This window comes from Apteryx mantelli, chromosome 14, assembly GCF_036417845.1.
Source record: "Apteryx mantelli isolate bAptMan1 chromosome 14, bAptMan1.hap1, whole genome shotgun sequence".
NCBI classification, from domain to species: Eukaryota; Metazoa; Chordata; class Aves; order Apterygiformes; family Apterygidae; genus Apteryx; species Apteryx mantelli.
The window spans coordinates 11,214,675-11,231,742 of record NC_089991.1 but is presented as its reverse complement, the minus strand read 5'-3'; the positions used below and the strand labels follow the sequence as shown (position 1 = coordinate 11,231,742).

At 41.8% G+C, this 17,068-nt stretch overlaps 1 protein-coding gene across 15 annotated transcripts in view; it reads left to right on the top strand.

The window, feature by feature from the left end:
• The window catches only part of SGCD (sarcoglycan delta), a 400,728-nt gene that overhangs the window by 353,375 nt on the left and 30,285 nt on the right, over nt 1–17,068 (top strand). Inside the window, exon 10 of one of the 15 annotated variants that reach the window (XR_010885637.1) lies at nt 2,160–2,247. The exons of the other annotated variants lie outside the window; for them this stretch is intronic. The gene's annotated coding sequence lies outside the window, so the exon portion shown is untranslated. The remainder of the gene's footprint in view (nt 1–2,159; nt 2,248–17,068) is intronic. 15 annotated transcript variants of the gene reach the window in all.

The following is a 17,068-nucleotide window of genomic DNA, read 5'->3' as shown; positions in this document are numbered from 1 at the left end:
GACATTCAGAGAAATACCACTTGCTGACAGCAACGTATCAGGAGGAATAAACAGCACAGCTCTTGAGAATTAGCTTTGCCCTCAAGCTAATGCTGGGCATTATATGTTTACATATATAGATATATCTCTATATATACATAAAATGTTTTTAAGTGTGGCCCTGCAGGCTAGTTTGGATGAATAGTCTCTCAAAAAGTGAGCAGTTACCAGTGGCCTAATTGTATAGCCTAATATGTTATTGACTAAGTCTTCTGAAATCTTCTGTCCTTGAGGACTGTAGCAGTTGCCATCAATGCTCAAATTATCCTTGCTTAAAAAAAGAGAAAAAGGGGAAAAGTCTCCAAAAGGACATCTTATCACTAGATCTTTGGTTGCAAATGCTCCTTCCTTGGAGACTGCTGAGGATAAAGACCTTAAGTCAGCTCAAGTTGTGTCTGAATGCCGCAGGTTTACTGTGGATGCACTGAGATGGGAGAGGGCCTCTCGTTAACTCTCTCTGCTCTGATACTGGGGATCGCTATGGCCCAGCGAGATCACAGTGGAAGATGAAGAATATCCTGGTTGCCTTCTCTTGAGTCTGTTACTATCTCTCACTTTCTGTGCAGAAACACTCTTAATTTTTTCCATTTTGCACTGTGGGGGATCACATGTCAGATAAAAAGTGCAGTGGTGTTGTGATTCAGTTTGTTACGGAAGTTTGTTCTGTTTCTGTGTGCAGTGACGTTAACACTGCCTTGACTTTTTTACTATCTTGGTATGCTTTCTTTTTAAAAAAGAAGAAGAAGGGTCTTTGTTCAGCCTGCCACACAACAGCTTAGGTAGCTCCAGCATCTCCTGTGGCAGAAAGATCCCCAGAAAGGGAACGGTAGGGAAGTGCAGAGCACATGCAGCCTCCTCTTCTCCAGACATAGCAGGCAAATGAAACGGTCAGACATTGGGTGGACTTGCAGGTGAGGTTTGGGTGACAAACAGCCCATCTTTGCTGCCATTTTCAGAAAAAAAAAAAAAATCAAGATTGTGGTTATAATATCCAATAGCACGTAAGTAACTTACAAAACCAGGTCCCATATTTGCTAGTGGTTTAAGTCCAAGTTTGCAGTTACTTAGGACTTCTTTAAAAATGGGTGAGGAGTTAATCCAAATAAATGTAAAGCGTCACATTGAAGGGGACAAATATGAATTAAAGTGACCTTAATGTGATTGAGTGTACTTCTGTTCCAAAGAGAATTAAGCTAAATGAAATTGAGGTGAATTAATGGCAGTATCCATTCAAGAGTTTGATTCAGAATGTTTAATCTGCTTTAAATTCATACTGTTATTTCACTTGTTCTGCGTAGAGAGCTGTTAGATAACTGACTTTCTTTGAAATTAGTGGACTATTTAAAAAAAATCCTTTAAAGAATCTGATGAGGGTTTTTTTCTTTTTTAAGGAGAAAGCCATTGAAAGTAAAAAGGATTTACTTTGAAAAAAGGGTCTAGAAGGTCGTAAAACATTTGATGTGCTTTTGAAAACTTTATCTCTTGACAGAAATAAAATGTGTTCTCCACCATCCTGAAAAGAAAAAAAGGCAATGGTAGCACTGTGTGGAGACAGCAAGGTTTGCCAAGAGCAGCATGCTCTATTGCTCACCAAACCAGGAAGCATTCATCCCTCGCTCTCTACACGTACACAAGTTTGTTGGAGCACTGACTGCTTCTTAGGTGAAACGGTGCCTTTTTGATACAGTACACAGAGTTCATAGAGGAAATAATCCTACTCTGGGGAGGCATTTTCTGGCATCGTCCTATACTGATAGCAGTGTGTGCACGTAAGATGTCATTTTAGTCTACTTAAAAAGATGCTGCAGTGACATGGGACTGAATGAGACGGCAGCCTGTGGGTCCTGAGCTGCTGTACACCACCAGGAGAGCAGTATTATAAACATGTGCTCAGTAGCTGGTTTGACTTTAAAAGGTGTTTCCTGTAATAAACAATGCAAGCCTTTCTTTCCTCCTTAGGGTAAAGTTCCTATAGGGGAAAATGCACAGTCAGCTATTGCAGGCTATAGTGAGGTGCCTCCACCCTAGATCACTCTTCCTAGACCAAATGGTTAAGATTAGTTATGTGATTTATCCATTTGCTCTTTTCAGGATCATGTTGACTCTCACTTTTTCTTTAGGAAACTTCAAAATAAGGTGACAACAACTGTCACTACCAAAAAGAGAGGAGACCAACTGCTCCTGTCACCCCTGGGAGTCAGACCATCTGTATGTCTTCTTTCCCTTCCTTCTCTACTTAATAAACAAACTGATTTTCCCCTTCAAGTTAGGCAATATGCCATAGTGCCAGCCATCTCTGTTTCTTTGCTTCTTTTTCTCCCATCTCCCAAATGCCTTCAGTCATGCCCACATGTCATGAAGACTGATATGTCCCAAGTGATGGCACACACCTTCTCAGCAGACTTTCTGTCCCCTTCTAGCTGATGAATGGTCTTCAGTTCATACAGCCTAATTCATTTATTAGTAGCTGGCTGCTTTACAAGATAGTCAACTTTCTGAGGAACAGACAAGGTAGCTGTCCTCTCTGGTCACCAGCAAGCTCTGTGTGGTCCTCTTTTCTGAGTGTACTTTTTGAAACATTTGTGTCTGCAGCCCTTTAGACGGGGAAAAATAAAGGTGGCAATGTGTGCATAACTTTTTTCTTAAGCACTAAACCCATCAAAGAGCCATAAGGCTGCAAGAATTGGTTTGGTGCTTGTTTGACACCAGTCTGGACTTTGCTGCTGATTTTTTTCCAGCAAGTTTTCAATGACTCCCTCCCATGCTACACAAAGGCGTATGTGGCACATAACTAAAATCCTGTTCAGCCCAGTTATAGTAAGAATGTGGAGGGGTCGGTTTTGTTGTACATGTTTTCTATTTGGGATCTAGACTATTCCTTAGTAATGACCTATGAGCAGAAGTGGTTGAAAAATTATTTAATATATTTTTGTGAACATTTTCAGGTTTTTACTCACTTAAAGTAATTTCAGAGTCTTGAAAGTTTTGACAGGTGTTTACTGGGTGTTAGATTTGTCAAAAACAGTAAAAAGGCAAACAAACTCAAATTATCTTCAATTTTTTGATTGTTTAACATTGCCATTCAGTAACATCCCAAAATAATTCAGAGGCAGAGCTTGAGAGACTTGTTGGGGATGGGCTTTGAAATATTTGTACTGAGCTTCATTGGCTCTTTGCGATGCTGGTAGGTGTTGTGACATAGCTTACTGTGATCGCCTATGTAAAGGTTGGATCCAAGATACCCTTTTCTCACTGGGTTGCTTTGTTTTAATAGTGCCCAAGTATTTTAGTAAGAGCCTGTCTTGCGAGCCTTTCCTTGACCCCTACAGCGATCAATCAATCACCTGCATTCCTCTTTTTATCTTCTTCCAAAAGGCAAGCATATGCCAAAGAGGCTAACAGAAGCAGTCCGTCTACCACAAGCCTAGTGCTCTCACTGCCATTGACACATCTGCCGAGGCCAGGGATAAGGGCTAGACTAGCTGAGAAAGAGTGAGAAAGAAGGAAAATAATTTGGGGGAGAAAAAAAAAAGAAAGTGAGTGCAATATGAGAAACAGCCAGGAGGACGTTGCTTGCCACGCAGGTGTGACTTCGTGAGGTCACAGAAACTTGAGGGCCTTACCCGACCCTGTAGTGGTGCCGCAGGGACTGGCTTGGGCACAGCGCTGTTGGGACATGAGCCGAGCCCTTCCTCAGCTCCTGTGTGCAGAGCTAGCGAAGTACGTCCCCAGCGTCCCCCTGTGCCAGGCACCGTGTAGCTGGAAAGCTGTTTCCCTCCAAATGGAGATCTCTACAATTACTCAGTAGACTGTGTAAGAATTAGCTGAAAAGCTCTGGTTTAGGGCATCTCTGTCCCCAGAGTTGAATAAAAAGAGATCAGATAGAATGAAATTCATTCCGTGAGGAGCAAGCACAGACCTGGAAATCATCCACAATTACTGTAGGTTAAAAGAATCCAGTAGACGGCTCATCCAACAGCGGGAGACCAAGGGATGACTGTTTTTCCTGTGATATGCAAATATAGTTAAGGGAGAATTAATCTCTTGGGCTTGAAGGGGTAATTTTTGTCCAAAGTTAATTATGGAGCACTGAAAGTACCAAATGGCAGATGAAATGCACTTTCAATTTGATTTTATTAGTGCAATTCTACCTTACCGTGTACAGTACTGAACTATCCAAATAGTCCAAGTGAGACCCATTGTAGCCAAAAGCAGTTTAAATACAACGCTCAGCTAATATAACAATACTCATTTTGTAAAATAATAACTCATATCAAATTAAGGTTTCTTTCAACTGTTTCACAAGGCAGCAGAGACATTTTCAATAAGTAGGAACACAAATAATGTTTCTGTCTAAAACCCATTACATTAATAAAGATTAACAGAACAAAAATTAGAGGAAATGCAAAAAAAATGGTGCTAAAGAGGAAGTAATTGGTGGGTAATGGAAGTCATTTATTAAAGGATATTTTACGATACTGAAACACAGTTTAGTTTACAGTAAACACATGAGGATTCCAGTGAGGTGTCAGCAATGGGAAAATGGTCTATACAGCCTTGTATCTAGCTGGTGTTGTTTTCTGATTGATTTACCGGAAAAGATACAATTCTTCTCTGTGTTATACCATTCAATCCCCTATATTTTGGTAGAGTACTACCAGCTTAAAAAACAACAGACTTTTGCCTTGAGGTGAGTTTTACTTTTCACATTTTAACAAATACTTGATAATTATTTTCTTTTGGCACACACAGGGATGGGATTTATAGGACTATCTCCACTAAAGTCAACACAGATCTATTAGAATACAACTAAAACAAAAAAGCAGGTTCCTGGTTTCTAAAGTTCAAGCTAATTTAAACGGACTTTGATGAGCTTCTTTTGAATTTTCCTTGTTATCTGACCATTCAAACTAAAATACAGCATTTCAGCAGAGATGTTAAATTCTCCAGCCCTAGGAGGGCTCTGCTCACAGTGTCCAGGGGAGCAAAACCATCCTGTTGAACGAAATGTTTACTGCTTTCGCAGTGGTATACCGTAACAAGACTCCTCCAGATTTGCCAGTGGGTCTCTTTGCCTTTTTTGTGTCGGCTGGTGCAGGACAGAGCCACTCACCTTCTGAGCTAGACAAATTTTCATCAATGTGCTGTAGCTGCCCTGCCCATTAGCTAAATATTCTCTTCAGCACTGTGGGGCATGACCACTCATGCTCGTTCGGTGTCTTTCGCCCTTTCCTGCAACAGCCACCACATGAAGAAACCAACTGGACACAGATAGACCAGGCAGAGCCCCCTACTCACTGCTCTGACTAGTTTCTGATGATTTCAGAAACCCTCTTGGCACCACTATGGGGCTCTCAGTCATTCTGAGGGGCAGTTAACCCATTCCTGCACATGACAGAAATCCTCATCACTCTCCATTTACTAGTCTAGGAGACTGCATCCAATCCGACAGGTTTCTTATGACAGCTAGGACTCCCTGAAATGCTCTCTGTTGGATGAGACTTTCTCGGAGGAGAACTCACACTGATTTCACAGCAACAGCCACTTTGCTTTAACATTTCCTCCTGTTGCCATCCCTTTAAAGGTCTACCTGTTCCTCTAGTATAGAAGGCAGGCCAAAGCCTCCTCCAAATCAGAGGGAGTCTTTCCATAGGCTTCTTGCAGACAGTGTATTCGGAGTTCCTCATACAGCGCGCTGGAGAGGAGACTTTGGCTTACAAAGGCAGTTTCTTGCTGGGCCTTTCCATCTGTTAAAATATTCTTATTGCAAAGGAGGATTGCTGCTCCTTCTCCTTGTCATAGCAAATCTTCTCTTAATGGCCTTCACCTCTTTCACAGCTCACACCCAGAAGGGGGGATTTAGCTCTTGTCTTCCTTTCCCACCCCATTTTTAGCAGTGGAAGCTTGGTGTGGATCAGATCATTGGAAGGTCCACACCTGGCAAACGGCAGAGGCGTTGACAGAGCTTTGCTGATTTATCCTAGCTGTATAAATCATGGCACTGCCCTGTTCGCGGGGCTGCTAATGGGATCTGTGCACAGGCAGGCAGATCCTCTTTAAGGATAGCTAATGGACAGTGAAAGCAAGCTTGGCAAGAACAGGAGCTTGGCATGGAGGTGTATTGAGTGCAGTATATTGCTGATGTAAAAAATTAGATAGGCTCAAACTAGGAAGAAAGAAGGCCAAAACGTGTAGTTGAGCAGCCGTCAGTCTGGTGTGTTGCTTTCTTCAGATGCTCATGTGTCCCTTGCACAGCAGAAATGTGTGGGCACATGTTCATGGGTGCGAGAGCAGGCATGTCCCATCAGAGCTACATGGCCCTTCTGGAGAAGTGGAAGAGAGGCAGTAGGGAAGGGGAAGATTTCTAAATACCTAAATTGCTATCAAGTGTTATAGCACATGGGATAGGGAGCAGTGGAAATCTCTCCCTTGTTTGGGGGTTGGTGGGAGGATACACAAGACTTTTCTCCTTTTGTATATAATTAAGCAGCATAACCACAACAAATGTATATTTACTGCAACATTTCTCTAGAGAGGGAACAGTTTAACTTTTCCTGGGCTCCAAATCGAATACAACAACCTGGTTCAATACTCTCTCTCTCTGCATTTATTCTGTAGTGGTTTCCTATCATGCAAACAAAGCCTGCTTCTGGGGAGATACTAATCATCAATCCTGACCATTATCTCAGACTGAGTATCTTTCTTGTACTCAAGATCTGTTTTCTGCCTAGTGTGTTGTGCCCATGATAGTCATTAGCTTTCAACAGCCAGATATCACTTGCTCCATAATCAGAGCATTCATCTAACTATCTAGTGTAGCTCACAGAGGTGTATGAGCCACAGATCCTTTGGGACTTGAGAGAAGCCCTATCTGTGTGACCAATCTGTACAGGCAGATATGCACATACATCCATTTGAGTAATACAAAAATGTAGACTCTTTTTTTTTTTCTTTTCACTCTCTGTGTGGCACACCACTAACCTTGAGTAGAAAATGGATGTTAATAAATGCAGGGTCTTAAAAATGTGAGTTATAGCCATTTCACACTTCATGGCAGACTCATACCGGTGAAAAGGCTTAATACTTAATTACAATGCTTGTCCTTCTCTGAAGTGCAGATGACATTCCTTAGATAGATTTTGCAATGACATCTGTGGAAATAAGTTGAGAAACTAATTAGTTATTCATATAATACCGAATATTGACTGTGCACTGATTAAAAGGATGTGGTGACACCCATTCTAACATGATGTATATGTCTATTAGTTTAGTCTGCTCCCTGAGGTGGTGTTTTTTGGAAGGTCTTACAGAAAATGATAAAAATAGCCTCTAGCCTCTAGAATGCAGATGTTTATAGAAAGTATTGCCTTTCATTTACATTTTGCTAATGATTAAGCAGGGCTACTATGTTCAGGAGTAGAATATTTTATTGTTTGTGCTCCAGGAGGAATATCTGGTCTGCAGTCTCTCAGGACCATTTTTGTGGTGTTGGCTATAATGGGATCTGCAGGTTATTGACTACCTGCAACCATAAATGTCCTAAAAGCAATCATTAGACAACTACCGAGAAAGAAGGGCAGCAAACCAGCATGCTTGTTTCAGTGCCAGGTGGGCAACATGTTCCTCTTGCTGCACAGCCTTGCTAGTGATGTATTTATGTAGAGCAGTAGATCAGTTTGCGTGTCGGTGTGAGATTTGGCATTTGTAATCATCTGTAAGAGCTTCAGTAATGATTGTTTTATCATAACATTTGTACTTGAAATAGAGCTATTTTTACCAAAGATACCAAGCGTGAAATATAGAAGTAAACAAAAAGGAGGCGAGGAAAACACCTTACCCACGTATCACTATGATCCCAATTCCATCTTTAATTCCTGTGCAAATTCTGTGATATTTAGGATGTGATCGTGTTCAAAATGACTAAACAGTTCGGAAGAAAAGGAGAGTTTCCTTTGAACACAGTCCCTGTCTTAAAGAAATGAGAGGAATGTAATCCCCTGAGCACTGTATTTACTTTTGATAGAAAAATGTGTAGCTTTCTTTCAAGTGTCTAAATGGAATTTTTATCAATAGGAATTGCCTAGAAATTAGCTGTGCTATTTTGTAGGAGTTGAGCCTTAGATCCTTGGAGGCCTATTTCTCCTGCTGCGGAAGTGTGGGGCGACCGGGTAGGTTAAGCTGTGAGACTTGCCATGCACCCTCTCACAGGGGCCTGGCCAGCACAGGGGATGTGCCATGTGGCCTGCATATCCTCTCAGGTGCTCCTCACCAAGCCTAGGAGATGACACAGGAAGGGAGTACGGCCAGATTATAGTCCTCTCCAACCATATATCCCACACTTCTAAAAACTGGAGTGAAGAGGAAAACAAGTAAAATAAATCTTTGCCTTACTTAGCACTCGGTACTGCTTTTAAAGAAGTAAATATATCCCAAATGAAACTTTGCATGCCAGCCTTGGAGCACTTTCTCCAACAAAACTCCCACTACCTGCGGCCATGCAAAGCTCAGCCCAGCAACTCCGGCTGGACTGAGCCAGCAGCAGCTGGACTGCTGCTGAAGGGCAGCATTTATGAGCTAGCTTCCTTAAAATGGACTATTTAACACTGACTTCTCATTAACTTGGCACAAAATAGGGAAGGACAGTTTAGACACTTTCTTACCCAAGTTAGGAGTTCCTCGGGGTTTTGTTTCCTACTGCTTTCCGCATATGCCTGAGGGTTAGGCTGTATCAAAGCAACCATACTTAATATTTAGGTTGAGTGAGGTACATTGAGCTGTACAAGTCCACTGTGATTAAAAAGGACGCTTTTACAGACATACTAATTTTGCTTTGGACTAGTCAGGAATCAATAGCTGTTGTAAAACAGTCAGGAATCAATAGCTGTTGTATAACCATATTAAAGCTAGAAGAAAAATGTATCTATAACTATAATGGGATTCTTTCTTTTGAAAGCAGTATTTTGTATACTTACTAAGAAGAATCATAAATATTCACCATGCCTACAGAATCTTTATTCTGAATTTATGTATCATGGAGTTGTTTTCTCTAGGCCAAACAGGAGTAGCTATGTCATTTTTCATGACTTGAATTGATTTTATCTTTTTTAACATGTGGTTGCTGCTGCTGCTCTACTTTTCAGGTATATTTTGTAGTATGGATTTATCCCATCAGTTATTGTGGCACCTCTGGCTGTTCTGACTAATATTAACTTCCTAGCGTGTAGCGTTGGTCAGAGACATTTGTGGTCATACAAAAGGAATGTCAGTCCCTGCTTTCGAATGGTTTTTGGGCTCTGGTCTGCCTCTCAGCACATAGGCAGCACATGTCTGATGAGAACCCGGTTCTAAATATGACTCAGCTTTAAAATCTGTGTCCCTCAGGTGGTGGGACAGTACTTAGAGCAAGAAGTGGGCTTGTTTATCTCTCAGCAGTGTACCGTGCAAGCCCAGTGTCAGGAGTAGCTGCCATATCTTCATTGTACTTCAGGTGAGGCTCATTAAATGGGAAGCTGTCATTTTGCTCTATCGGCAAATCATAGCTATTGCCACAGGTTGGAATTGAAAATACATATGCAGATTCAGCTCTGAAAACAGAATCCTTTAGTTTTCCATGCATACACCTGCTTTATAAATGCTGTGTGGATGGCACCAAACCACAAGTGCTGGAGCTGACCATGCTTAGATCCTGCAAGCATTCAGACAGGAAAACAAACCTGGTGGCCATCAGCCCATCCTGAGGAAGACCTTAGGCATCCAATTTAATTAGCAGGTGACAGGCTTAAAGCTAACAAGGGAAGCAAATGCATATTTAAGTTGTGGACTTGTTATCACAGGATGTTCTGCAGACCAAATGGGTTATAAAAGGAATTAGATTAATGGAGGGCAAGTTTATCAGTGGTTATCAACCACTGGTCTGGACAGTGGCTGAAGAAACACCTGAAGCTCCGGGAGGATAAATGAAGGCAAGACCTGCTCTGTTCTTGCCGGCTTCTCATACTCCTTCCTCAGGCATCTGTTACTGCCTGCTTCTGTCAGAGACAGCATGCAGGCCTAGACAAACCTTTCAGCTAACTTCTGACATTAATAAACCTCAGGTACCAGGTTTGTCTAGATCTCCTTTGGAAGGCCATTAGTATTTCTTTCACTAGGGAGCTTTGGTGAGAGCTGGACTGTGCCATTGGGTACCATCATGAGCAAAGTGTGGCTCGCCAGATGTCCCACCTTGAGTCTTTGTGATCCTCATACAACTCAGTTCCTCCCCTGCTCTCTTCTTCTTCTGGGAGGATAATAAAATATTGCTAGTGCATGAGCATGAGCAGCGCACTGCTGTGCGCTGTCTGGGCTCAGCAGCGAGTGGCTCAGCATCACTGGCCTGGAGATAGCTGGTGCCCGACCCTGCCTCTGCTCCATGCTCATCTCCCATGGAGCAAGGCATGGGAAATGCAGCAGCTCCTGGTGCCTGCATTGCCAGCCAGCTCTGGCTGTGTAGATGCTGCTGGGTGCTTCCTCTTTCTTATCTCAATCTTAGAGAAGTTGATAGGCCTCAGACACCGCTGTCTCGTTTCCACGTGTCTGAGGTTGGCAGTCCCCAGCTCTGGTTCCCAGCCAAGCGGGGACTTTTCAGTGTGACTAGCTGAAAAAAACAGCAAAGTTTCATCTGGGCAAAGATGGGAAAGCACCATCTGAAAGGTGGACCATAGCTCGTTTGAAAGGCAAAGTCACAGCCACCATTTCTTCCATCACCCGAGGTGGCTGTTATAAATACACACCCCAGTGCATATATGCTGCTTTACTGGCAAGTAAAATAACAGTGTTTCACTTCAGCTGCACGAGGACAATGTGTCCTTGGATAGAAGAAGCCAAATGACTATTATAAGTGCGTATTTCAGAGTGTCACGTGGCTGTAGGGCCATGCAGGAGATCAGGAAGCAGAAATTTGATTACAACCCAGTAATAGGCAGAAAGCAGGCGACTGGCTCCAAGGAAGCTGGAGAAACACATTCGAAGCGCAGCCCGAGTTTTTAGAGAGGGGCAGCAAATTTGCTGGTGCGTGGGCGGTAGCTGCAGGAGGCGAGGAGCTTCCCTCTCTGGGTTAAAATATCACGGGACACAAACGAACCAGGGTCGGGCTCATGAGACCTGGCAGCTGTTTCACCGGCTGAAACTCGCAGCCCGCCTCGCCGTCTCTCGTGTTGAGCTGACCTCAGTCCATGAGTTCTCTCTTGCCTTTCACAATATGACAAGAAACACGTTCTCCCCCTCTTTCTCTGGTTTCGTGTTATTAAGGGCAGTTGTGGGAAGGCTGGCTGAGGAGATGCTATAAAGTGACACTGGGGAATCAAGCAAGAAAGTAAACCAAAAAAAAAAACCAAAAAAACCCCAGACTTAGGTCATCTAGTATCATAAAAGAGCTTGTAAAGCAGAAGGGAAATGGCCTCCTGGTGGGTTGCAGCACAGCTGAGAGGACCAGTAATGAGGGGATATGCTGCCGAAAGGAGATGTTCCCTGCCAGTGAACTCAATGAAAATCTGCTTATACTTGATATAATAAGGGCAGAAAGCAAGACACAAAGGGTTTATGCTGCTAGTGACAAAATGTGTGACAATGATAAAAATATGCCATGTCCTGCCCAGTTACTGAAGTATTAACATTTTATAAGACAGAGCAAGAAGTAACATAATATGTCAATTTAATTTTTTTCTTAAGGATTTGGCATCTTAACTTTAATGAAGTAGTAATAAATATAAATGGATATTAATGGAGGATTATTAGAACTGTTCATTTTGATAGAAAATATACCATATCTTCCCATGCAGTGTCAGAGGTTAAAGATTATTACTGCTTTCTAAGGCTTCTGAAATTAAATTCTCTCTCTTACGACCCACAAGGTATGATTGAAAGTGTGCATGTGAAATGGTGTGGAATAAACTCACATTGCAGTGAAAGTCTCTTAAAAAAACAGGATATCTTACATGGATTAGCTGATGTCTGTCTGTAAAGATGGCAGCTTTTTTATAAACATGAAGAATTTCAGTTTGGACCCCTAAGTGCTGCCAGGAGGATCACCTAGAAAGCACAGAGAAAATTCTGAAAAGGTCCTGAGATTTCAGCCATCTGCAAAGATCCCTGGTTAAAAACTACTTGAATTTAACAGGCCATAAGCTTTTATCTGGTTTATACGCTTCTAATTAGTTTAAAATGGCATTTCTGACATGTCCTTTTAGGGTACAAAATGAAGTCCTACATAATTGCTGTTCATTTCTATCTAAAGCCTCCAAACCACTCAGTGCCGGATTATCAACTCTTGTTCCTATGGGACAGAAGGAACTGTGCTGGGAACACAGTGGGAAAAGCAAATCTCAGCAGTGCTATGGCAGGCAAGTTCAGGCTATACCTACCTACTCCTAGCCAAATCTGAAGCTTTAGGTTTTTATCATACTGCAGGTACTGATTTAGTTCACTGATACTTTTTGAAGTATGGAAATTTTAGTAATATGGGGTTAACTATGTGTTTTTGGTGCTAGTATTAACAGACTAAATCCTGCAGCAATATTTTGCCTTTATTCAAAAAAGTTCCCATTTGAAGTCGTGTCATTAAGATGCACTTGCATAGCAGTTTACATCTCTTGATCACTTCAGTGTAATTAATTTCAAGTTAATGAGGCCTTTTGTAAACACATTGTATGCATTTCTGGGGGAGCTGCACATCTGGAAAAAACACAGGTCCTGAATTCAGACCTTTATCTCGCAGCTGCCTTAGGGTGGAACTTGGCCCATGTGAGTGTTGCATACTTCCATAAATGCTCAGCTTTTGCTATATAGATTCAAGCTGATTGTATCTAGAGTCATTCCTCATTCATGTAAGCTCTGTTCCTGCATGTACCTGTCACTCTCAGTATCAGTTCATGCCTAGTTTTTTACAAAAAATACCTTGCTGAAAACACCAAGGGCAGTACTGCTGAAGAGAGGGGACAATGGAACGCTGAATCTCTGCTACTCCTTACCTCCTGTTTCATGCTTAGCATGTCACAAATTTTCTAAAATGCCCACTAAATATGTTGATTTTAGGGGTTCTCAGCTCAGCAATGAGATATCCTTTAATCTATCTATCCATCGGCATTGTTCTGAACAGTGAGAGAGGACCAAGCAATGACTTTGCCAGAACATTTTGCAGAGCTCTAAGATGCATGGTATTCAAGCAACATCACACTAGGAGTCTAAACCTATGAGTCTAGATGTTAGTTACAGATAGAAGGAATAAATCAAGTAATAAAGGTTGCCTATAAAAAAAGATGCAGCCTCTGAAATGAAGACACTTTAGAGTTCATCATAAACCTCTGACACATATTCAGTCACTCTGCCTGCCATCACAGTCTGAAATATATTTCAAGGTGCTTGCATATTTTATGCTGTGACCTCTAATAAATAGACACACATATTCAGTGATGTTGCATTATACTTTGTGAATTGATGTGGCATGAAAGAGGAAGCCGTGTCAATGCAATGGGAGTTTTTCAGGCAAAGGTGCTCAAATACAGATTAAAACTGTTTCTCTGACTCATGCAGTATGTCAAAATGTCGGTGCCATACCAAAGAGAGTGTTGTTTTCATAATCATCTTTTTGAGGAAGCTTTCCTGTAGCTGGATGTCAGTTCCTTGTTTCTGAGTGAAGCAAAGAGCATGCTGTTTCCCTAGAGTTTGACTTTCCTTGTCCAGTCTATTACAGGTTACACACTGGCTAACCTGCCAATGGGACTAAAAGATTCCACAACAAATGAAATGCTTTTCATTTGGCATTTCCTAAAAAAATATTTGGTATAAACAGAAGAAACATCTTTGGTTCTGCTGACTTTTACTTAGAGTGATAAATAGCAAAATTAATCTTCAAGAGCTGGGCTGAAATTTTGACAGAGGTCACTGAATACTTACATATAATGGTTCTTTCACTCCCCAAATGGAGTTCATGGCTCTTCTGAAAGAGTGATTACAAGAGTTTTGTAGGACCAATCCTTAAAACTGACAATCCCTTAATTTTTAGTAGCTGTCAGGATTTAGCAATGTGGCCTTGATTTATGAAGCTATCCAGGCCACTTTGCACAGATTCCTTCTTTTCAGAAGTAAGTATTCTGGGTGGCTGCTAGTGTACATGTTATCCATCAAGACCCATCAGCCACTCTCCATATCTTTTGCTGCAGTCAGAAAAATGCAAAATTCTTCTCAGAAGTGTCATTTGCTAGAGTGCAAGAAGTGCACTTTCAGAAAGTATGAAGAGAGATTAACAGTGAAGTAGAGCAGGCAGGAATCACTGGTAGATTTATTATTAGTCAGAATTTACAACAGCAAGTTTAGACTTCTGAGCACCTAATTTGAGAAATTCTTTTTTTAAAAGGCTTGGTTTTGCAGAGATTGATGGTTCATACTGTATAAATATTGGGGGGTCACAAGCTGGTCATTTAAAAAAGAGAATGTTGGCCAATTCTGGCATTTCCTACTTTGTTTAGACAAAAAAAAGGAACCAAACTTAGGGGGAAAAAAAAGCTGATGTTTTAAATGCTTGTGGGCTCTATAAGAATGTGCAGACTTTGCAAATCTGACTCAACTGTTTGAAAAATTATGGAATCTTCTTTCAGTGAAAGGCTAAAGAAACAGGGAAGAGACCAGCACAATCTGTTACTGCATGTGAATAATGCAGTATATCCCTGTGACATGCCACTAAACTTCATCTCATAAGAGTAATCTTGAAGTCAAAGCATGTCAGAATTGCCATGTTTTTTTTCCAAAACTATTTGTATATGTAAAAGTCCTGAGAAGGGGAGTAATAGAGAAGTGATGCGTTACACTTCTTGTTTTATCGGCTTATCTGTTTTCTTTTAGCTTTAGTTAAATGTTATAAAAATACCAATGTCTGAAAATTTTAATATATGTGAATTAGAGACTGTGGGTAGTGTGAGAGGTGATGTACAAGGTGTGCACACAAGTAGCTTCAGCATGACTGCTCATCTGAATGATTGCTGCTTTATCCTGGATGTTAGAACTCCAGTGGCGAACCCTATTTCCAGCTGCAAGCCTTAATATGATCGTGAAGAAGGTGAGGCTGTAGTATTTTTCAAGGTTATAATTTTGAGTGATCTATGGGTAATGCAAGGTTTGACCATGTGTAAATTCCATTCTTCTGTGATATATAGGCCCCGATTGCCATAGAGTTAAAGAAGCTGTAGAGCGCAGAACAGCAGTGTGGCGTGGGTCAGCAGAACGAGCGCACCACTCCGTGCTATTAAGCCAGTCACTCAGAAATACACTGGCAGCTTTGCCATTAGCATGGCTCAACTTTTCCTGCTGTGCACTCTGCTAATATAAATACTCGGAGATGCTTTTCTATTCACTCAGGCCACGAGTATATGTCTGTAAATTTTTCTGAAACTCTGCCATTTTTTTATATTGAAATAGGTGAATTTAGAGCTGTTTGAATTCTGTTTCCATACGCTCAATATGAAGCATGGTGAGAACAAGAGCTGGATGTCACAGTCATAGGAGAAGCTGCATTTCTGTCCCCAAGTGCATCCACAAATGTACCAGGTCTTGACCCTTTTGGGATGGGATGCCAAAAATCTCCCATTCCCTTACTAAACCCTGTGACAGCACTCGGTGCGCTATGCAGAGCACTACAGAAATACCGGAGCTAGCTTTGGCATGGGAAGAAGGATAGCACAGGTACGAGGAAGCTTTGCACAGGATAATTTAGCTTCCCACACTGCCTTATTCTGTGTAGAAATGTTCTCTGCGCATTAATCGTGCCCACTCTGTAGGTCTAACCAAGCTCAAGAAATTGTGGTCCTCTTCCTGGACAGTAAGTGTGCATATCACAAAAAATCACCAGTGCTAGTAGCTTTGGCATCTCCAGCAGCAGAAGGGACTGGTAAATTTTCCTCATAAGAGCTCATGGGGTTATTTGCTGAGCCGATTGCCTAGCGTAGCCTGGTTCACTCTCTTAGCAGAAAGCAAATGTAAAAAATCTATCTCAGTGCCCAGCAATGTTTGTCTTCCAGGTCAGCTTGCCTGTGGTGACATTAGTGTCCCCAGAGCTTCTGAACTTAATGATTTTCCGGTTGCTGCTTGCATGCTTGAAGCGGTCCTAGTCCATCCTCCAGTGTGTTCTTCCTGTCAGTCACTATGGGAACAGCAATCAAAGCTCATATTTGTGACACTGTAAACGTCCAAGGTCACAGAGCACAGGTCTAATGGGAACAATTAAAACAGGCCTGTCCAGTTTTACCTCTTTAAGCTCTCCCCACATTATACCTCTAACTAGAGCAGTAAAGTTAAAGCAGCATGACTGTCAGAATGTGACTGCTTTATAGAAGATATCCTTTATAGAAGATAACAGTACTGAGTGTACTGTCATCTACAGAAGTACGTTAGGAATATAGTCAGCATAGGTAATGTTGGGAGGAACCTTAAATCCTGCCTCAGGGTTGGATTCTGCACTCCCCGATGCCGTGCAATGCTGAGCCACATCAGGCAAGAACACATCCCTGTGTTTCCATCTGCCCCCAGTATAGTACCAGCTTTATGCAGGCTTCAGTAAGGCAGGCGACACTTCAGCCACCACAAAGTCTGCTGGGATGAAGTCATTTGAACTCTTTTGAAGTGGAGGAGTAGTTTATACTGGCTTGAGGGTTTGTGTGGATTCAGTGTTTTTGACCTAGGTACTCAGTGATTTTCACCAGCTCTAGAAACTGTGACTCCAAATAGTCACACCTGTACAAAAAGCTCTGTAAACTAGACCCAAGGCAACATCTGCCAAGGTGGTCCTGGTAAAATGATCACTCTCTTACTTTCATCACCTATGACCTAAAAACTGCAAATGCTTTTTTTTAGGGTAGCAGCAAATGTTCTGTTTATAGCTGGTGACTTACTTTAAAGGTTGTACACAGGAAAAAAGAGAGGGCTGTAGGAATCATTGGGGTAAGAAGTAGGGGAGGAGAACAGTGACCTTAATAGTGCCTGAGGGACAGAAAAGTAATTCTTT